General features: G+C 40.1%; 1 protein-coding gene across 1 annotated transcript in view; it reads left to right on the forward strand.

The window, feature by feature from the left end:
* Positions 1 to 13,556: 13,556 nt before the first annotated feature.
* LOC124777723 (glutathione S-transferase-like) overlaps positions 13,557 to 24,231 on the forward strand; it is a 75,233-nt gene continuing 64,558 nt past the window's right edge. Inside the window, exon 1 of the mRNA XM_047253221.1 lies at positions 13,557 to 13,718. The gene's annotated coding sequence lies outside the window, so the exon portion shown is untranslated. The remainder of the gene's footprint in view (positions 13,719 to 24,231) is intronic.

The following is a 24,231-nucleotide window of genomic DNA, read 5'->3' on the forward strand; positions in this document are numbered from 1 at the left end:
CATTTGTCTCTATTAAAAAATTCGTCAATGGAGCAGGAGGAGTTGGCCACTAGTAAGTCTTTCAGGCTCCTTTTAAACTGATCTTTATTTGTAACTAAATTTTTTATGTTTACTGGCAAATTATTGAAGATTAGTGTTCCTGAGTAGTGGACCCCTTTTTGAACTAATGTAAGTGATTTTAAGTCCTTGTGCAGATCATTTTTGTTCCTGGTATTGTATGTATGAACTGAGCTGTTTGTTGGAAAAAGAGAGATATTATTTAGGACAAATTTGTCAACATAAGCAAAAAAGAAACACAACACTTTTTAAAGTAAAGCACAAAAATCACCTTAAAGCATGTGACCTTTGTTTATGACAGTAAAAACAGCTTTTCTTAAAAAAAAAAATCTAAACACACTGGTTTCATAAATTCAACTGTGGAATCTTTATGAAGTGTCCACAAGTTGCTCTTTGCCATCTATATAAATATTAAATTGCAAAACTTTATGAAAGGAAGTATGTGCGATAAGTGTAATGTAGAGTTTTTGTTTTTAGTAAGCACTAAGATTGCATGTGGCCCTTTTTCTGCAGGTTCTAAAATATTCTGTCGTGGAAACTGAAATGCCATTCATGTTACCAATCTCATTTCTGCTTTAGGTTCACTCTGGACTGATATTCAGATGCAAGGACTCCTTTCATGGCATTAAGGTGGTTACTGCAGTGGTCCCCATTAAGAATAGTGGGTTGTTTCTGTAGAAAATGGGGTAGTAATCTCTGCTATGTATGGAACACTGCTCAGTAGCCAGTGGCTTTCTAGAGAAAAGACTGTCAGCAGTAAATAATGTAAGCGACAAAATTCGTAAAAGAGCAGTAAATTTTTGCGTGTATATTGTGACAAGGCACAATCAATTGATTAGCTAGTGACTCGTCCTCTGGTTAAGAGAACAGTATGCTGCTGTGACAACTGTGAAACTACAAGTGCTATGTCTAACCTCCTATGATAGTGAAAGTAGTTTTATAAAACTGACTTAATCCCTTCACTGTTAAGCTAGGGTTTCTTACTGACCGGGTAGGAGGATTGTGCGGGGAAGGCGAATGGTATACTTTGAGAGAATTTCGGGAAAGTGTGGTCCATATATAAAGGAGATTGCATGTAGGACACTACTTTCATCTATTCTTTTTTCCTAAAGTCTTTGGGACCTGTACTACGTTAGAGTAAACAAAGATATTGAAGCTATTCAGAGGGAGGCTGCTAGATAGGTTACTGGTGGGTGCGGACAGCAAGATTGTTACAGAGATAATGCTTTAGGAACCCAAATGGGTATCAGTGGGAAGATGACATTATTTTCAAGAAATGATATTGAGAAAATTCAGAGAACCAGTATTTGAAACCAACTGCAGAATGACTCTACTGCTGCCAATATACATTTCATGTAAGAACCATGAAGATAAGATGCGAGAAATTAGGGCATGTAGATGGTCATCTTTCCACCAGTCCATTTCGAGTGGAACAGGAAAGGAAATGACTTAGTAGTGTTACAGGGTACCCTCTGCCACATGCGGTACAGTGGCTTGCAGAGTATGTAAATAGATGAAGACTTTACTCCTCTAGATCTATTTAGTATAATTCACATTCCACAGTATTTTATTTTCCATTTCGGAATTAATTATTAAGATTCTTTGTTTCAACTGACTAATTTTAATCATTATCAAAAGGGTGTTAATGATAATTCCCTCAAATGCCCTGAAGCCAACAAAAATAGAACAATTCACCTGCCTGGTAGTGCATCTGGCCAATGTTATTATGTCATGTAAGGGACCCTGTATCATTCTCAGCCATTTTGTATCCGCTGCTGGGTAAAGGCCTCCAGAGTTCTCCATGTATTATGAACTACAGCTGTGTATATCCATTTCACTCTTTGTTTTCTAATGTCTTGTACTCACCTTCCATTGTGTCATCTCATGTCTCTTTGGAATTCAGCAAAGTACTTCTTTCATTCTAATATGAACCTTTCATCTGGCTACATGTTTTTTCCACCTTCTCTTACTTGCTGTCACAAAGTTACGTCCCACATACAGAGATTTGTTACCAGTCACTCGTAGTAATTTTCTTCAAACTTTTTCTCCATTGCTTTTAGTGTACTGGACACGCATTTAGGAAGACCGCAGTTGCTGAAATCCCTGTACAGAGCTCCAGATTTGTATTTTCTGTTGTTTCCCAAATTTATTGAAGGAAATGCCAGGTTAGTTCCTAAGGTGCGGTTGTTCCCCATCCTTTGCCCCATCCGAGCTTGTGCTCCATCTTTAATGACATCATTATTGAACAGAACATTAAGTCTTAAATTTCTTTTCTATATTGCTTGCTAAACAACACTCAGATTTTGACTGGATTTCATGTTATACATATTATAGAAACCAGATAGTAGAAACTGACTAAACTTTTCTTTTCATACCTGTCAGAAATTTGGTTTTGTTAATGCAGCAGACTTTACAAAAGCACTGAAAGCTATTTTACTTTTGTTGCTTCTACTGTTAATCCAGTGATTTTTAAATATAAAAATTCCTCAGATTCAATGTTACGTGATCTATTTCTTTTTTGATAGGTTGGTTACACATTATTTTAGTGTGTCCAGTTTTCGGGCCTTCTTTTGTACATAGATTCTACTAGTTGTTGGGATTTGTAGGTACCAGAGCCAAACACCATAAACGAGGCAGATGCTTCACATATGTTCCCTTCCCTTTTTCCAACTTCAGGAATCTAAAAACACTCTAGGGCTGCTGAGAGTAGTTTGGTGATCTGGTATCCCCTTTCTTTGATCCCTCTTGAATATTTTTTCATTATATTGTTGTTTATTCAAAGCTTTTGCATTGATGTTTATATTCTTTATTACACGAGTACGCATTGTTTCAGTGCCTTGTTTCTCAGTTGCTATTTGTTGTACAGAGTTAGTTGAAATCATATCACAAAGAATCCTAAGCTGAGTGGTAACTCTGATATTTTATTCCTTCTACAATTTCATTCATGACTTGCAAATGGTCCCCTCCACTAGGGTCACTTCTGAACCCTACTTATCTATTATCTGATTAATATCAATTTGTTCTGTGAAGTTAGTGGCAATTTTAGTTAATATTACTTTTACATCAGTTTCACTCACTTCTACTGCTGCTATACTTGCAGGTGCCTTTCTTGCTTCATACACGTCTGGCCATCCGAACATTCCTTCATGAACTAGTTGTTCCGATTCATCTCTTGAACTATTCGAACATTAAAAGGAATCTTCAAATGCTTGTATAATTTTTTTCTGGTTACCTATCTTCTTAACTAATGAAATTTGTGCCTATCCCACTTAAATTTTTCTTAATCTCCATTTATTTTCCTTAACAAATTTCCATTGTACATTCCCACTTATGAAAGCCATTTCTGAATAGTTTCATTGTATTTTGTTCCTATTATTATTTGCATGAAACTCCTGCATTCTCTTTAATAGTTACCTAGTTTTATTTGAGATTTATACTTTCACATCTGCAAAATTGTTCATTCGGCAGTGTAACTCCTGTCCTTATATAATGGCCCTTTTCTCGTTATCAGTGAAATAACCATATTTTAAGATGATGAACCTAATGCTGAATTTGATTCTGTACACCATTGTGTTCTTACATAAATTTTCATTTACTACACTTCTGATTTTGTCCCTTTTGCTCTGGATTTTAATAATGAATAATTTATTGAGTAGTGTTTGATAAGAGTGTAATCAGTTTCAGTTGTTTCATTTGGTCTGTGAAAGTTCATTTTCTATGTGTTCTTCAGGAAAATTGTTGATGATGAAAGCAATCTTTACAAATTTTTCTTATGCATTACTTTCATGTTTTATCATATCCAAAATTTTTCACTGAAAAGTGATTCTTTAGTTTTTGTTCAACTTGTACATTAAAATTCTCCCCTACCATGTTACAAAACTTGTCATTTATCAATTTCGGTAAATCTTCCTAGGCATCCTCCACCTCTTAATCAAATTGTATTATGGACTTAAATGATTTTGATTGAGTGTTTTTTTTTAATCAGAATGAAAAATGCTCCTATAATAGCACTAAAAAATATATGAATATGTCCTTGGTAGAGTCGGGGATGTTAAAGAAGGAAACTTGCTTTTTGACTAATTTGGCATCTTCAAACATTTAAGTCAAAACATCTTCACATTTGTGCTTTGGTATTTGTTAGTATTAGCAGCCAGGCCATATAACATATGCATCATGGCGTTATGTTCTTCAGCCATATTGTTTTTTAACCCTGGTACATCTTATGGATTTGCAACACAGGATCAGGGACTTAGCCTATAAATCACAAGCTGCAGGTGTGCCAATATTTTGTAGCTAAGAACTCATAGTGCTGGGGAAGTAGGGTTAACACAAGTATGTCAAGATGTTTGACTGAAATGTATTTGAAACTGCCAGGTAAGTTAAAAAAAATAGTTCCCTTTTAAATCCCCAGCTCTGCCTGGGAAATATTTGCCTTTCTGTGTGCTATAACATTTTTCATTCTGATTCCCAGCTCTTACTGTGCCGTAATTTTGGCATTGAAACTGTTTAGTATAACATAAAGTTTCCTTAGAGCACACGAGCTTCACTAACACAAGACCACATGCCCACAGGAGGTTTCTCTTTTTATTTCTTTCACACTTTCATTTTATTATTTTTCATATTCTTTACTCTTCGATTTTATTTTTTCTTCATTGCTATATTCATTTTATAGGTACACACATTTCATTTGTACCCACATGAGACTGTCTATGCAAACAATGGAAAATAAGCAGAAATATTTAACATAGTGCATGAAATAACAGCGAACATAAATATGTGAGTAAACAAAATATTAAATAGTGTGCTAAGTTGATGATAATAATGTAGGTAAGAAGTTCATATTACATGGATAAACTTAATGTATGACATAGATGAACTTACTTAAAAGCTTACTATATTGGAAGCTGAATGATTTGCCCAGCTAATAATTTAACTGTTATCAAGTGTGTATCTGGTCATCATCTCCAATCTCAAATTCTTGTCATGGCTTATTTAAAGTATGAAAAAATAAAAATTGAGAAACAGTCGCCAGAAAAATTCGTGAATAATTTTGGGCATAAATTGTTCCAACCACCAATCCCATTTAAGTATGAGTATGATTGCCTGAAATAAGCAGAACTGCAAAACAACATATGCATGATAAAATACTAACAACTTTCAATCCTGTATGACAGTTGATAAACTTAAGCTTGTTCTGTCTGAAATAAATTGTCTAGAAGATACCATTGTAGTTATTGAAGAAAGTGCAGTAAAACATTTTCTGTTGGTTAGAAATAAGGTGTCCTTTTCTCTGACAATTATTGTTTTTTTTTTTTTCTTAGCAATTTTTGGATTTGTTTGATTTTCTGTGTGGTCATTGATCATTTGATCAAATCTTTTGTACAGGGCCGGGAATAATTGTGCTTTAGTACATGTACTGTTTCGTACATTCGAAGATTTTTCAGTGATTTTTAGTCACGGGTGAATAAAATCTTTTAACATATTAACAACAAACTGATAATCAACTGCAGTTACAAGTTTTTTTAATTATATCCAATTACAACACTTAAAATGCAACACATTTTTTACGTATCACATTTTCATGGGCAAATGGATGATTTTTTATTTTTAGTAAAACCCGAATGATGCAAGTTTTTTGCAGACGCTTCTTATAATTACCATAAGAAAATTGGCATGTGTGATTGTTTAAATCTGGAATTTATGTGCAGCTTCAGACCACTACATCGTAGCAATGTATGCGGATAAAGCTTTCACAAAACAAGACAAACATTAACACTTTCACTGCGGCATCGGTGCAGGTGCGCAACTCTCCAGTGCGGCCCAGCAACGTGTGTGTGTGGGTTGGTAACACTCTGAAAGGAAAGGTACCGCTCGGAGCCGACGCTCCTAAGACACCTGAGTCACAGGCCGACGTCAAGACCTTGTAAGATCTGTAGGATCAGGTTCTATACTGACTTAGTGATAACGCCTACACTTAGAGGTTTCCATTTACAGATCCTAGATCCCTCTTGTATTTTCGCTCGGCAATATGTTGACTGCGTTATCGTTCCTTTCGTCACCTACAAGTTGCAACAATTCATCTGTTACCAATAATCTGAAGAAATCCATAGGAGAATTGCCAGCAGGATGAATTTGCAGAAATTCTTCCTTCGTAAATGGGTGATACTGCATATTATGTGGTTCTTTATGCCAGGACTCACCTGGATTATCTCCATGTGACATGTCGGGCTCTTTTTCATCGTCGATTTCCACATAATCGTCGTGATTCGTATCGTCAGATTCGGAACTGTCACGAAACAGATTCGACAGCTGTGCTTCCACACTATCATCACTCTGCAATTCTTTTGAAGCCTCTAAATGACAATCTCGGTGGTATGCCTCGTCCACACTACACAGAAAATCACTGTTGTCTAGTACACTAAGTAACTGTTCCTCTGTCAATTTAACACTTTTCCTGCTCCTTTTCACATTGGAAGGTCCAGGTGTTGGTTCATTAGCTGCCATTACCAACAATATACATTCGATAACTGACCACACAAAACAAAAGTTTACACGCTTTGATGCTATTTTTTTATAGCTTAGACGCTGCAACTAAACTGAGTAATCCGACAGTGAGCGCTGACACTTATAAGCATCAGCCGCACTGGCTTGTGGCTTGTTTTGACGCTTATAATCGTCAGCCACAGCAAAAGTGTTAATTACATGTATTAGTCTACCTTCTTACAAAATTTGAACCGATTCATGCTGGTTTAAAGTATAGGAGTGATGTGCTCCAAGAGCCTCACAGAAAAATGTTTATTATTATTTATTTATTTATGTAAACGAAGTAAGATTTTTCAGACATTTAAAACTTATCTTAGTCAAAGAGCCACTACACCAGTAGACAAAATCTGAACCATCAGTCTCACTCCGGACTAGTTACTTAACTCATAGGTGACTGTGCTTGCATGTAAAATCTGACTGGTGCATGTTCTACTGTAACCATTAGTTTTGCAAAAGGAATAAATCAATTCAAATAATTTGCCTGGGTGGCAGCTCTGGTTTGTCATTCAAACCCTACTTAATTTCTGCATCACAGCTACGGTAAGACAGATCTTTGAATTGCTATATAAATAGCTGCTGGCCTAGGCTAAACCAAAAATACTCTACCCCATTACTAGCTGAAATAAGGAACCAAACACCAACACCTGCCCACCACCACCCGCCACAACTGAGATTCTGTGCATAGCCTTTCCATACACATTTGTTACAACACTTCTGCGCTGTAATGATTGTAAATAATAATATTATTCCATATTATCTTCCATTAGTATGTGTATTGCTTTATTCTCTTGTTTTAGGAGTTTTGATTTTAACTCCTCTTCCATCATAAAGGGCTTCTTTGCTAAACATTTTTCCTCAGTGCTAGTGTTTGAAGTTTTGTACCTCCACTATTTACAACATGAATCCGGCTCCACCAAGAAGGTTATATTCCTATGGCTCACTATTCTGCACTTGGTGAATACTAAGGTTGGGCTTCATATTGATAGACTGATATGAGACTACGTATCTTTATTATAAGCACCATCTTCCATAATATAAGGAAGCACTGAATTTGAAGTATTTGCAGACTAAACTGTGGCAGTGATACAAACTTGTGATTTGCATGGCGCACCAATACGAGACTTCAGTCATCATGTAACACCTACTTTTGGCAGAAATCTGAAATAATAAGTTTTGACCGATTATTTCCTATGTGCATAATGGGCACACATTGATGCCATTCCACATAGCCAGATCATTGAGAGGTTGGAGGTAGTCATTCTCAGTTTTAGATGGGCCGGGGTAAAATGCCATCGTTGAATATTTCACACCTGCTGAGAAAATTCTAGGGAGAAAAAGAACATCATCAGTAAGGTCATCTGCATGTTACTGCTCAGTTTCAGATCGGTGTCCTACCTTAAGTGCTCGCACACCCAATCAAGACATAAATATCCTGGCAAGAGACCTGCAGCAGCCTGTGGGTCACATCACAAGTTAGCCTATCATTGTCTTCAAGTGGTTCACTTGTGAACTTGGTGAGTCTCCATATCCATTCCCCCCAGACACTATATGGCATGGAAAATATGGTGTCATCTTCGCCGTGAGTAGATGCAGGAACATTTTGGTGTGGAGTGTGGTGATAGTGGTCCATTAATTTGCTTCAACCCGAGGATACATTAAAACTGTGTCATTGTTTTGGGTGGGTTGGTTGGTTGTTTTGTGGGGGATGAAGGGACCAGACTACAAAGGCCTCCGATACCATTGTTTTGGGAAATGGGACCAATATGGTGTTGGTTAGTGCTCTTTTCTGGTGTGGGATCATATAATGAGCACACAAACTAATAAAATCTTTTCCTTGATTACTATATTATGAAAATGATAGCTGCTACTCACCAAACAGTGGAGATGCTGAGTTACAGATAGGCACAACAAAAAGAATGTCAGAAAGTGAGCTTTTGGCTATCAAGGCCTTCAATGGAAATAATTAACATGCACACACTCGTGCAAATGCAACTCTCACACACTAGACCACAGACTCTGGCTGTTGAGGCCGGACTGCGAGCAGTAGTGCATGATGGGAGAAGTAACCAGGTGGTTGCAGAAAGGAGGAGGCTGGGGTGGGGAGGAGGAGGCATAGCATGTTAGGGCTCGAGATGGTAAAGTGCTGCTTGTGGGAGCATACAAGGACAAGGAGGAGAGAGGATACAGCTCAGCAATGGGGTGATCCAGCTGTTTCTTGGCCACAGTTTGTCCATGGCCATTCGTGCAGACAGATGGCTTGTTGGTTGTGATGCCCACGTAGAATGGAGTGTAGTGGTTGCAGCTTAGCTTGTAGATCACATGACTGGTTTCATGGGCATCCCTGCCTTTAATGGGATAAGTGATGCATCACCTATACAATTTAAAATGCTTAGCTGTAACACCACCACAGAGTAGCATACCTACAGATAGCACTTATCCAGTGGTTTGAAGTCTGATACACAGTATGGAGAGCTGCTTTGCTTCCTCTTTTGTAATGAAAGGATGATTTTAAAAACCACTTCATGGACATGAGCGTAAATTACTGGGTCCCTGTCCCTTATATAAGGGAATTTGTTGTTTATAAGTGAATGGTTGCCTTGACTGTAACGTATGTTTTACATTCTATATGCGTTTCTTCTGTGTGTTAATGAGCACCCAAGTCTTACAGATTTTTTACAAAATTACTGCACAATTTTTCGAATCTTCTTTGTGATGAGTGTTGTACTTGATGTACAATATTAACTAACTTTTAAGTATTTTAAATTGTTGGCTGTAATTTTGTTAAACTACTGAAGGAGTAATCATGTTGTAGGTCTGCTGCTATCTTGAGCTGGGTTTTGATTTGTGTCTAGTCATATTGTTTTTCCTTTCCTAATGTTACTGTAATTTGATTTGATGCAATATGGATTTTATGCTTTTGTTAACTGTTGATGAAAGACCAGGAGACTGTCAAACCCAGTGTCGAGACATGGTCTGTTTCTCTTAAAAAATTCCTTGATGCTGTTTACATGTATGCTTGTATGTGATGCACAGTTTTCTCCCTCCCACTCTGTTGGATAAGTTGCAACATGAAATGTAAATATTTGTGGGCTGTGCAAGATTTTGGTGCTGGCACTAAATCATGCCTCCCCAATGCTTTTAAACATATACCAGTCTGTTACTGTAGGATTGAAATTTTTCAGTTATTATTCATTTGGTTGTATGTTTACTATTTTTTAATTTCTCATGCTAAATTAAAATAACTCAGTTATTTTTATAATTTACATCTATGTTTTCCTACTTCTGCTCCTAGTATCTTGATGTTACCACTTCTGCTATTGTTTCTTCTACATATATACTCGACAAGTTGTCTTATGGTGTTAGCAAAGGGCACTTAGTGTACTGCAGTCACTTTTCCCTCTTCATGCTATAGTCTAAGAGTGGTTTGCAGGAGGAACAATCACTGTTAAGCCTCCATGTGAGCTCAAATCTCTAATTTTACCTTCTTGGACTTTCTGTGAGATTTACTTAAAATGAAGCAGTATATTGCTTGACTGTAAAGAGAACACTTACTCTTGAAACTTAAGCAGTAACCCAGACGTTGTTGCAGAATGTCTCTCTTGCAACATCTGCCACTTTAGTTGGCTGAGACTCTCAGCGATATCTTCATGCTTACTAAATGAACGTGTAACAAAACATGTTGCTCTTCTTTGGATCTTCTCCATTTCCTCTATCAGTCCTATCTGGTGCAGATCACTAAGCAATATTAAAGTATTGGTTTAAGAAGTGATTGTAAGCTGTGGCCTTTGTGGATAGACTAAATTTACTGAAGATTTTTCCAGTGAATCTGTCTGGCATCTGCCTTACCTGCAATTACTTTCATGAGATCATCCCACTGTAAATTGCTCCGTATGCATGCTCTTAGACATTCTATGGATGTGACTGCTTCCAATGATTGTTCTGCGGTCATAAAATCACACAGTAATAGGTCTTTCTGGCTATTTATGTGGAACACATTATATTTATGTTGAGGGTCAGTTGCTAATCCCTGCCAAAGTGTCTATCCACTGCAGGTCTCCCTGCATTGTGCTACAATTTTCTGACATTGTAACTTTTCCAAACTTTTCCATATGCAACAGTATCATCTGTGAAAAGCATCATGGAGTTTTCGATGTTCTGCTCCAGATCAATTGTATAAATTATAAAAAGGAATGGTCCTATAACAGTCCCTTGGGTAAAACTGAAGTTGCTTTACATTGTGAATGACATGTTGTGTTCTGTTTGTTAATCCAACCACATGGCTAGTCTGATTTTGTGTGTGTCTCTAGTAGTTCATTAAGTGGCAATGTGAACTGTGTTGAATGCCTCCTAGACGTCCTGGATAACTTCAGTCCGGATGCCAGTCTCTGTGGCTTTCTGGGTCTCATGAACAAACAGAGCAGTGAGCTGTGTTTTGCGCAAATCTTTTCGGAATCTATATTGAATACTACAGAAATTGGCAATACCCAGAAGTATCATAATACACAAGCATAAAACTTGCTCCAAACTTCTAGAACAGACCAGTGTTGGAGATGTGGGGCCATTGTTTTATGTCTGTCTTTGATTACCCTTCTTAAAAATGGGAGTGACCTCCGCATTTTTCCAGTCATAAGGAACACTTCGCTATTCCAGTGAGTGCTACTAGAGGAGGAGCTAATTCTTTCATATGATGTGTATAGAATCATATAGGTATCCCATCAGATCAGTAGCCTTTCTCTGTTTGGTGATGCCACAAGGCACTTGGGAGGGATCTGAAGTATAAGCCAGGACACTGGTGCATTCGGTCGAGAATTTCACATCACTGTCTCTCCTTCACAGGCTTTCCAAACATAGATGATAAAAATTCCTCCCATCACCATAATTAGAATCTGCTGTCTCTTGAATCAAATGTCACTGTGCAGGTGTGCATTAGCAGACTAGGCAGTGGAGGCAGGTAGCTGTTTTGTGTCCTAGCTGCATTTCAGCTTTCTCATTGGAGACCAGTTTTCAATAAGGCTGCTTCTTTTTTTTTCTTTTCCTTTTTTTTTTTTCTCTCCGGCCAAGCAACTAATTTAGTTGAAAGGATCTGAGAGTCCCATGTCAGAAAATTTGTTTTGGTACTCTGGGAATCAAGTCGTGAGACTCCGTGTCGGTTGTGAACAATGCTAAACACTGAGAATACAGCAGACATTTGAAGGTAGTGTTTATTCCCATGTTTGAGCCTTATTTGTTTCAGTTTCTCCTGAAACTACGAAGTTAACATTCTTTTACTGTTGTAGTTAGGCCATGTATAACATGTAGCTAGTAAGTTAATGAAAAAACAATTATATATGACATGCAGCTAAAAAGCTAATAAAAAGCAGTCAAGTCGATGTGTGGTATGAACACTAGAGTGCTCTGCGAGGTGTTGTAATGGAGAGGAGAATTCGAACTAGGGTGCAACTTGGATGTTTCATATACACAAAGGATTGTCAGGGGTGGAAACTCACATTAAGTGCCAGGAGAAAACTTCAGGCCTTTGCGAATCCATTCCGGTTCTCTAAGAGTTTGAAGTATCACGCACACAGCCACTAAGTTCACCATTTGATAAGAGTAGCAGGAGAAAACAATGTGGTTGTATTTACAGGGACTGGACAAAAATATGGAATCACCTCGAGAAATGCATACTTGTAGCCGCTAGCCAAGCCTACAGGTTGTGCTGTTATATTTGACAACGAGCAACACCTGTGCAATGTCAATATGTTGTAAGTGTCAGTAGTGATCAGACCAGAGTTCTGTGTGTCTGCGAGTGCATTATGTCGGAGCTAAGTTAATTCGAATGTAGGCAAATTGTTGGTGATAGCCAATGTAGCCGTAGTGTTTTCATGTTGCACCGTATCGAAGATTTATACTGCATACAGCGAAAACTGAGAAACATCATCCGCTAAGTTACAATGCGGACGAAGTAAACAGAATTGTGACGAAAAATGAGAGGACGACAGCTGCAAGAATCATTGCAGAACTGAATGTCGCGCTCGTGAACCCTTTCAGCACCAAAACACATGGGGCTCCATATGCAGGACGAGCTGGAATTCTAAAATTTCTCCACCAGTTATGCAAGTGCCCGTAAAAGGAAAACGTGGTGCAAAAAGCCACAAAACCTGGACTGCGGAACAATGGAAGAATGTTATTTGGTCGGATGACTCTTGTTTCAGAGTTCCCGTGGCGGAGATCGGTGATGACATGGGCATCCATATGGTAGTATTTCATGGGTTCCAGGGTAATCTCGAAGGTCACATTACTGCCAAGGACTGTAACCCTTTTGACTGATCAGGTCCATCCCATGGTACAATGTTTGTTCCCCAATGGTCATGCTGTGTTCCAAGATGAAAGGCCTGCTGTTCATACAGCTCGCATCATCCAGGACTGGTTTTGTGAACACAAGGATGAATTGTCGCATCTTCCCTGGCCACCAGACACCGGGTCTCAATGTTACTGACGCTTTGTGCTCTACTTTGGAGAGCAGGCCGCGTTATCGCTGTCCACCTCTATCATCGTTACCTGAACTTCCCACCCTTTTTCATGAAGAATGATGTGTGTCCCTTGAAAACCATATAGGACATGTATTTGTGCGCTGCGAAACGACTGGAAGCTGTTTTGAATGCTAACGGTTTTTTTACACTTTATTAGGCATCCTAATGCGTTGTGTTTTTGGTCTTTTCATACTATTATCCACCCCTTGTACTAGACCTCTTGTTAGGTGGTATGAGCGAAACACTTCGGTGCCACTGGTTACAGCTACGGGTGTGAACGATGGTGTTGTTGAAATCAGTGCTCTGATGTTGCTGTATTCATTACACAACGACGTGCAATAATGTGAGACATAATAGGGTACGCCTGCAGTATAGGATGTTCCCGTTGCGCAACACCGCCCCACCCACTCGACGTCAGTAACAGGCGCTATATAGCCGCCGGGTTCACGAATGCGCTGTCCAGTGTCGTTGGAAGCCTCGCTCGACTGAGATCGCAAAACGCTCACCCGGCAGTGGACGAACTTTGCGCTCAAAATCGGAAAGAATCCCTTGGTTTCCGAAGTGACTACCTTCCGCTCGAATTTCGCAAGAAATTAAAGCTACTATAAGGTAAGAGGAACTGACATACTAAAATTTTTCCTATACTGATGGTGTGTTTGGAGCGGTTGCAGGATATAAATTGTATAGATTGACATGTGACCTCAACTACTACGTACTACCACTACTAGCATCTCATCGACAGCGGCGTGTGACAGCATCAACCATTCTTGTACCCATGGGGATTGTATCCCTAACTGTTAATACGGAAACAATAGGATTTTCTTCGTGTTATCTGTCGTATTATTGTCCTGCGTAATAAGTTTTAAATAGAGCGGAAAATGTCAACAAATTAGCATGTTGCCAAAAATAAATTTTTGTCGCACTTATTTTCCATCATGAAACGGAGACGGTCCCGTGTTTAACACAAAAATGAGCTCACCTTTGATTGTGCCATCAGGCTCACAAAATAAGTTCAATTTTTGTTTTCCGGTTTCTATATTTTGCTGTGTTTCAAAAAGAAAAAAAAACAGAGGGCACAATTATGGAGATAATCCTGATGCGTTCAAGTGTAGGCAGCAGATCGGGTCACCATTTGGCTGGCGTTAATCACAGCTTTTCAGTTGTCATGAATACAGGCAGACTGAACAAACGTGAAGGTTGAAGGATCAAAATTTTCAAGTAAATAAAAACCGCAAATGAACATGGAACTTCTGGGGAGAATAATTTTACAGTGTTGAATTGGAAAATATTTTATTCAGTAAGTGATTAGCAAAGTGAAAGAAATCGCAAAAACATATGCCTGTAAAACCTGCTCAGGTTTTCATGCATCTTTTAGATGTTCTGTATCCGGGGAGGAAAAATTTGATCTCGCCCGTGATTCAAGTTAAATAGAGTACTGTCTGTCATATAATTTGTCTGAGGAAGATATGTGTTCTTAATAATCGTGCACAATACACGTTGACAATCTCTTTAACAAGAACAGAAATATATATTGAATACATATGTGACGTCGCATCACGTATCTCGGTAGAAAAGTATTCATTTAACTGATGTTAACACTCTGTTGCAGGACTTTTTTTTTTGTTAGGAAACCAGTTTCAGTGTAATATTGTCTGCGGCAAAATGCTATGTAAGAGGCTGAACATAGAAATTTTGATTTATTCTATGTTTCGGCAACAAACAGATGATATTGATTAATTATTAATCGTTCAGTTAGACACATGGGAAAATAATCTGTGCTACCATTTTACGCCCCTTAAAAGTATAACCAAATGTGATCTAACTGGCACTCTTTCGACTTCTTTCACGGTTGTTCACGGACATTCGACCTTTAGCATAGAATACCGATTTTCAATAGTTTCTGTCTACATTATGACACCAATCACAGGGTATCCCTATGCAGCCAGTGTGTGTGCGTTTTGCCAAACGGCAACACCACACATTTACGAGTAGTTTCCTTAACATTATACTTAAGTGTATGGTCTGTTGCCAACTTGCAACATCATGCATTGGCGTAGCGTCGCATTCCAGTGCTAACACTAAATTTACCGCCCCACCCCCCTCCCCAATTTTCACAATTAAGAAAAATATCTCAGCTCTGCCACTATTTCAGATGGATTCAAAATAAACGCGTTTATTTAATTAAAATTTTATTCTGTGTCTCTTTAGCGACGCGAACTCTTTTAATACATTCGCTAAGGCTAATGAGTACCTCTCATTCGGTTTCCAAACTGTTAAACTGAACGTGGACATCGCAGATCTTAAATAATTTCTAATCCGTTTCTATTTAGAGAAGCTTTTCTCGCAACTGGCATTACTTACGGCAGTTGTGGGGAATATTCTCAGCATTGTAACTATATTAGGTAGCCCTCCTTCACGTTTGGATTCAAAAACAATCTTTTAATAAACAGCAGTAGGCTGCCGGAACAATAAGTTATTTCTTACACCTTGTTGAAGCTACGAAAGTCCTTAGATACATGTACTCAAGCTTTAAATCTTCTGTCAAAATCTTGAGGAGCTTGGTCGAGGTTGCATTCCTCATCTGCGACGCCCAGTAGTAGTGCAGGCCTTAAGTATTTTTTGGCCGAAGTCTGGAGCGGCTTGAACCTTTCTCTAATTCCAGCAGTGGAGGTTCAGTAAAATTCCTCTCGTTCTTCTTCCAATGGCTCTGAGCACTATGGGACTTAACATCTGAGGTCATCAGTCCCCTAGAACTTAGAACTACTTAAACCTAACTAACTCAAGGACACCTCACACATCCACGCCCGAGGCAGGATGCGAACCTGCGACCGTAACGGTCGCGCGGTTCCAGACTGAAGCGCCTAGAACCGCTCGGCCACATCGGCCGGCGTTCTTCTTCCAATTCTGTCTGTAAGGCGAGTATTTTCTGAGCACATTCACTTCACACATCACAGGTTGCCAAAGACCCAAGAAACACACAAACGAAAATGACTGCATTGCAACTAGCAAATTTCCTGCTTCCGTTCATGCGTTCAAGCTTCTCTAGCGCTGTCAAAATCTCTTTGTAATGATTCCATGTCATGTGTTCCATCGCGTGTCCTGCACCCTCTTCATACTTGTCTGCACCGAAAGCGTAACAACCTTCCTATGTGCCGAAGAAAGTAGCTGAATTCACCTACACCTCCACCGAAGCTACATGTAAGCAAGCTGGGTTCAGAGAGTGTGGTATGAGCAGGGAACAAATTTATTCGTTGTTGCACTCCTGTCTGTCTTCTGACCTTTGTAACAGCATTATCACAAGGTTGCCTTTTACAGTTCGTTATGTCGAGTCCGTCATTGTCGAGTTTACTTACTCTAATTAATGTGTTCGGCTGTTTTGTTTTTCGTGTCAATAAAATCTGTAAAAGATTCCACTATTCGTACTTACCGATTTTCAATCATCACGTATTGTGATCTTTGTGGGAATTATCCGGGGTACTGTCGAATATCAGGAAATAATGCTTGGCCTCTCGAACCTGACCTAGTCTATAATTTTTTGGCGAACTTTCTTCACTACAATTTCCATAAACTCGTTTTTAATTTCTGGTGGTATATGATAAGTGAAACCTTATTAAATGTTCTCGGAGAATAGGATCGTACTTCGACAGTAGATGCAACAGCTCTAAAAAGTTGGCTCCATGGGCACAGGTGCCGCTTTCCCTGTGGTAACGTAGAGCTAAATTTTGTTTTGCTAAGAATGTTATTATGTCAAACGTTCTGGTTATCATTTCATGACATTTTTTAAATTTCTTTTGCCACGACGTCTTGGCTCTTTTTTATCAGTTGACTGCCCTTTCTCAAATATTGATTCCAACTCCTTCCATTTGCAAAATTTTTTTATGTAGCACTTCATCCATGGCTGGTGACTGTGGGGTTCAATTTCCACAGTGTATTGAAATAGTCAGTGAGGTAAACTTCGCGGTCTAAGGCGCTGCAGTCGTGGACTGTGCGGCTGGTGCCTGCGGAGGTTCGGGTCCTCCCTCGGGCATGGGTGTGTGTGTGTTTGTCCTTAGGATAATTTAGGTTAAGTAGTGTGTAAGCTTAGGGACTGATGACCTTAGCAGTTAAGTCCCTAGGATTTCACACACATTTGAACAGGTAAAACTTGGATGTGTTCGGTGAGTTTGCGTTTTCAAACAAACGACAGCAAAAGCAAAACAATGGTGCTTTAGAACGAGAATAAGCCACCCTAGTGCATAACGCGATATGTTTTCAAAAACCTTTCCAATCCTTATCTCACCCCCCTTAGAAGTCGAATTTCGAACAATCCCTTCTTAAATGATGCCTACAGTATGCGATCAACACCCTCACCAGATTTCAAGTTTCTGTCGTTATCGGTTTGGGCTGGGCGATGACGATTCAGTCAGTCGGGATAATGTCATTCAAAGGTCTGTGTAAAGAATGTAGATTGCGATACTCTTACCCATCTTACAAGTTAGTTGTCATGAAAATGCTAATCATTTCCATATTAATACACGTATTACACTATATGCAAACTTGACATTTGTTGCATGCCGCATTCATCATGGTCTTGCCATTTCAATGGTCAGCAGCATATATAACGAAAAGACGGCTGTTGCGGCAAAGCAGACTTTGCGAGGCACATCTGACTGTCCTTTCTGTTTATAAATAAAGTTTACAAAGACGTGTAGTGTAGTTGAATTCATACGCTCCGAATGCAGGACGTAACACGAAAGTGAGAATTGCTCCTGCCAGTAATAATCGTTGTTCAGGCTTCCTTGAAATTTACCAGTTGCTTTTAATGGTTACTAGTTTGTTTACCGCAGTTACTTAAATTTGTCTCTGAAGAGCCCGTCGTCGGCTTCGTAGCTGTATCGACTGTTTCAGCATCGCATAGCAGAAGCTTGATCGCAGCCGGTCGTATTGTGAGCCCAGGGCGCGTTACTTCTCCCTCTCCCTCGTGCCCCTTCTCTCCCTCCGTCCCGCTCTCTCTCTCTCTCTCTCTCTCTCTCTCTCACTCTCACTCTGACTCAGCTTTCTACGCATCTTCCTTTTTTCTTCGGCAGTCAGCAAGGCCGAGAAAAACGTGCCTGTCATAATAACCGGCTTGCCGGGCTCGATTGAGGGCTACACAGCGTTGGCTTCTTGGCGCGCTGTGCAACCAACCGTGTTGGTCAGAAAACCCGCGGGAGACCATTCTGTTGGGTAGCGCATATGACTGTGAAACATTCTCATATTAAGTTACTGTTGCTGATAGTTCTACTCAGTACCTCATATAATACAGCTGGATGCAAATTATTTGATGCAGAAGGAAACGGTAGATGACGTGCTGGGAGAGTGTGTTTTTAACAAAAGAGATATAAAAAACAATCTATAGTTACAATATTTGCCAAATGAGATGGGATACTTTGAACGTTTAGGTACAAGGGCTGTATAATTAGAGCATGAATGAAACTATGATGCGTCTCATAGTCTTTCACGTTTTTTATTATCGCATATACGAAAAGAGCCGCGAAATATCTGTTAATAATGCCGTGCTTTGAATTTCTTTATCATCATTACCTTTTAACAAAGCAAAATATATATATTGAGATCTTATTGTTCTGTATCTGGCCTACAATTAAAGGAACGTTTTTTCGTGACTGTAACTCATTCTAAAAATCAACATATCTTCCCTTCTTTATAGTTATTGAAAATTGAAATTACTTGGTTATGAACACTGATGTTACAGTTCGTATGATCGTTCAACAACAAAATTTTGCAGTGGATTTTGTTTCTCGGTAAAACACCATTCAATACCACGACTAGCACAAGAACATGAGACTCTTATTAAAAAAAATACGTTTTCACTATAAAGTTTGCCAGACCAGAACGGAGCACAGCAAGATTCCTATTAGATTTTGACGGTACATTAACTTATTTGTACTGTGAGTTATATACTATCAGCAGCCCGCGTCAACCTGCAACACATCATAAAATCTGTTGATCTGCACTGCAAGTCTGGAAGCTAGAAGAAATAATATTATTTTACTGTTACTTTACCGCTTCCTTGCGGTATGATAGACTATATTGGAAGTCGTTTGAATACGCCGCGGCAGCGGCTTTTTCGTTCGCCACGCAGCTCAGCACCACAGATAATATTTATATAACTGAAAAATGTCTCAACAGGATGGGATAATAGGCAAGCAAGCTTTAACAATTAATAATGCAAGTTTTCATTTACATAACTCTATTAAAACATTTAAAAATTTCACTTTTTTACACACCTTTATGAATTCACACGTAATGGCGTACATCTCTTAGTCTCGACAAAAGAATGCTACACTAGCGTTCGCTACTACGACACAGGATATCTTACTCGTTCGACTCCCAGATGAAGAAGACAAAGAAATTGCTATTCGTCACGTATTATATACTAGTTACTTATTTTAATCTTTGTTCGACATTTATCGTCTGTGGCGGTTTCATTACTCGCCGACGCAGATATTCTCAAAAATAAATAATAAAAAAAATACATAATTTTATACAATAACACAATATGATACATATAATTTTCTCGTTACTACATAATATGTTGTTTTTGTTTCTTACTCGACGTTACAAGTCGCAAGGCTTGCTTTATTTTCTCACTGATCAAACACCATACCCTGCACATTGTAAACCGCCCATATTATTTTAGTGCTTTTATTAATGAAAATAATTAATTAAAACTTGGTTTAGTCTAGCTAGTTACGAAATTAGACAACAGGTATTAATAATTAGCCAGATATTGATGGCGGACTTACTCCCAACGTATATGTGCCAACAAATGAAGTGCTGACCGTGAGACTAAGATGTTTGCCCTTTTGTCTCACATTTTTATGTGGTTCTGTCCCTTCCAAAATAATTTTATTAATAATGAAGAGGTTTTTAATATGTGAACACTTTTGTACGATGCAGTTATTTTATTGTAAAGGGATTCAAGGAAAACATACCTATTAGTTCAGATTTCATTCACACTACAATTGCAGTCGCTCATTTATCACACGCTTGTGTGACTGTACCACTAGGAACCTGCTCAGCAAGCTTGCTCCGGATCTACTGACAATATTCCGCAACATCGCAGAACTTACTCATTTTTTTTACGAGCTCCCTGCACCGGCCCTGCTGACTTGGTCTTAGGCCTGCTCGGGCTTGAATTACTCACTCTTTGCGCCAAAATATTTCCAGGCGTGACTTTCTCCCTTCTAGAACGATGGGGCAGCGATGTACTGTAGTTGTGCTGTAGCAAAAGTGCTGAAAGGTAGATTCGATCCTTCAAGTATAGGGTCGATAGCTGTACCCTTTCTACACCAGTGTGAAACAGGAAAAATGTGATAAAGAGGGTGACTAAACACCTCTGGCACACGTGAAGGTAATTTATCAGCATCTGTGGGAGCATGCGAGCCAAAGCTAACTGATAATGGTTGGTTGGTTATTTTGGGGAAGGAGACCAGACAGCGAGGTCATCGGTCTCATCGGATTAGGGAAGGACGGGGAAGGAAGTCGGCCGTGCCCTTTCAAAGGAACCATCCCGGCATTTGCCTGGAGTGATTTAGAGAAATCACGGAAAACCTAAATCAGGATGGCCGGACGCGGGATTGAACCGTCGTCCTCCCGAATGCGAGTCCAGTGTCTAACCACTGCGCCACCTCGCTCGGTAACTGATAATGGAACGAGTCAGTACCTAGTTCATATATGAAGACCACAGGGAAAGAAGGGGTTTAGTCCATTACATCGATTTTCCAGGAGAGCAATTTTAAAGGTTAAAACGTTACAGTATCATTGGTTACCGAAAGATGCTTTTGTAATTTATGTGGCAGTGGGTGTGTGGCACTTTCCAGCCACCTTGGGTAGCGGTACTTGCGTCATCAGCGAACGTCACGGCAGTCATCTTGAATGATGTCAATCGCGTCACACTGCGACGTCTTGGATCACTGTACTTTGGGATGATGTCCTTGTTGTCTGCGAGAGGCAGTGGATCAGAGCGTCTTACTATCAGCTTAGAACCTGAGAAAGACCTCGAAGTCGTGGCAGAAAAACAAAATGTTTTGCAGTGTACAGATCATATTAGAGCAGAAAAAATAATCAGTAAACACTTCCGGGTTAAGTTGCCGTGGTCGATCTATAGAACTTCTTCTCCCTGACGTTTCGTTCTCAACTACTGAGGACATCTTCCGAGGTGAGTCGACGACTGGCTGCCAGGAAGGAAAGGATGGGGCCCCTCCACGCCCGCACCAACGTGGTGACCAACACAAAAGTTCTACTGTCACCTCCGTATGCATGTTAGTTTTGAATCAGGCGTCACAGGATGCAGGCTGTGATGTTATCCATGCGTCTGGGTAAGACTACTCATTAACATGGTCCATCAGGAGATAGAAGTGGTCGAAAACGATCGAAGGGTAGCGGTTGTAAGAGCAGAGGGAAAAAAGTGCCAAGGCCAGCGCCAAGGCAAAAAAAAACCTTTGCGACAGTAGGAGGGGTAGTAAGGGCAGTAGCGGCTTGCTATCTGCGACAGTGCATGCAAGGTGTGGTTGTGTTAGTTCGAGGTATCGTGCATCATTACCTTTGTCGTTGTTGGAGCTTGTTGCGGCGCTTCCTGCAGTTGCTGCGTCCCTGCAACAGTTCAAGGTCGTTGTGGATTAATGGGCGATCGGTCATAGATCGGGTCACGGACTGTGTAGGGGTGTGTGTGTGGCTGGTTTGCGTGCTGTGTACAGTACGGTTTCCCTGCGGTTGCCTGTTTTTCGGCTAGTCGCACATCTGGGTTTCCAGTAATAACTGTGTTGCAGGGGCTCGCCAGTACTGTCGTGTTAGCGTTCTATAGACCATAGATGTTCAGTTCCTAGCCAGTAATGTCTTTGGTCTGTTATACTTCCATCTATGGTTGTGGTCGTAGTTACCCAGAGAAAGGATAAACGGGTTGCGCGAGTGTCTCGTGTTATTGTACAGTCGTGTGGAGAGTTTTTGGAATACCTGCAAGATAGTATCTAGCCGGTATTCCCGGTGAAGGTCCGCGATGCGTGTGTAGCGCGGAGCGTAGCTTATGATTTTGAGTACTTTGTTCTGTATGAGCTGCAGACGGCGCAGGCGAGTTGGCGCAGCGTATCCCCAGACAGGGGCTGCGTACGTCATCAGGGGTCTAATAAGTGTCATGTACATGGACCTAGACACCCTCCTGTTTAGTGTGCTACGCCTGTTAAGCATAGGGTAGAGTTGTTAGAGCCTCGCGTTAGCTTTGTTGGTCACGTGTTGAATGTGGTCCCCCCAGAGTAGTTTCCTGTCCAGCCGGACACCGAGGTATTTGACCTTGGCTGCCAGGAGCTGGGGCCGCCGCTTATATAGAGGTCGTAGGGGGCGCCACTCACGCGTCACGTGGCGTCGATGTGCAGCTATCTCTGGCTGTCGTCTGTTCTCTCGATTGCAGGCAATCGATTGTCACGTGATTGATGCAACGTCGACCGCCATATCTTATCCGATTTTAATCCTTCTTCTTTACGATTAAAATTGTATTGATGTCTGTGGATTTCAATTGCCTCTCTATACATACGTGTATAATAGTGCGACGTCCTCGCTAGCACGCTTGTTTCACCAAATTTTATTTAGTGATCTCCATCCTTAAAAACATGTTCCGCTACTGCCGATTTGTCGATATGTCCCAAGCGACAGTTTCTTTTGTGCTCCGTCAACCGTGTATTGATGCTTCTTTTTGTAGTTCCTATGTAAACCCTGCCACAACTACACGGAATTTTATATACCCCTGGGTTGGCTAGGGGGTGACGAGCATCTTTTGTTGATCTTAGGCATTCACTAATTTTCTTAGTAGGTCTAAAAATGATCTCTACCTGAAACTTGGCTAGTACTTTTCCAATTCGATCCGTGATATTATGGATGAACGGCAGAAATACTTTTCAAGCTGATGGTTGTTGCTGTCTCCTATTTTTAGGCATTTTTCTATTTGGGTGAAGTGCTCGGTTAATCTCGTTTTTCGTAAAACCATTTTTCGCAAAGGCCATTCGTAAACGATTTAGTTCTTCCTGTAAGTAGCCTGGTGGCGCCCCTACGATCTCTATATAAGCGGCGGCCCCAACAGCTCCTAGCAGCCAGTCGTCGACTCACCTCGGAAGATATTCTCCGTAGTTGAGAACGAAACGTCAGGGAGAAGAAGTTCTACAGATCGACCACGGCAACTTAGCCCGGAAGTGTTTACTAATAAAGACGCCGGCCGTGAAAGCCTACATGGAAAGAAAAAATAATGTTTCAAACAACGAGACAGGGTCACATGGAGCGTCTCTTGCGGCTTACAGTATGGTCTGTGGGGTATACGGTCATCCTCCTACAGTACAGGTGATGGAACTTTAAACTGGTCTGTGAAGTTGATCAATAACTGTATATTTAATAGGATCGTCACGTGCTCAATGCCAGCATGCATGCGGTATTTGTTTTCTACATACGGGAGGAGGGAGAGGCAGTAAAAATCTTATCTGGTTATCTATCAGATGAAGTTAGTTGAGCTTTTATAGGTCATAATTTTTCTCTGATGGATGGTACAGAATAACGAAGATAGCGCGTTGGGGAGATAGATGTCAATGGACATGGATCTGTAGTATGTGTATGTAGTTTAGAGAAGCACCACAATGTAGTAGCAAAACCCACGTCCTTCCCCCAGTTCCCGTACTGTCTTTTATACTACTTCATGTTGCAGGAGCAGGCCTCATTTCCATAGAATGGTCAAAACACAGCTCTGTCACAGCAACTCAGCTTCGTCTGTTTCTGCACGAATTGCAGGAGGTGATAGATGTAGTATCCTCTGACCCCTACTCAGTTCCGACGTACAATGGAACAATCATGTGCGCAAAGGTGCGGGGATGGTAGCATAGTGTCTGAGGAGGCATTTGCAGGATGCATGGGGGCTACCTAAAATTATTCGGTAATTTTACTGTAGGAGATAGATTAGAGGAAGGTGGATCGTTTGGAGACATAAGAGTGCCAGAAATACGATTGAGTAGTGGTTGTAATCGTTAAAGGACACATTGCAGTTATGTGCTTGAATGGAAAGACTTGATTCCAAATCCCAGACAGCATTTCTAGTGGATAGCGTGGC

The sequence above is a fragment of the Schistocerca piceifrons genome, chromosome 2 (genome assembly GCF_021461385.2).
Source record: "Schistocerca piceifrons isolate TAMUIC-IGC-003096 chromosome 2, iqSchPice1.1, whole genome shotgun sequence".
Classification (NCBI taxonomy): domain Eukaryota; kingdom Metazoa; phylum Arthropoda; class Insecta; order Orthoptera; family Acrididae; genus Schistocerca; species Schistocerca piceifrons.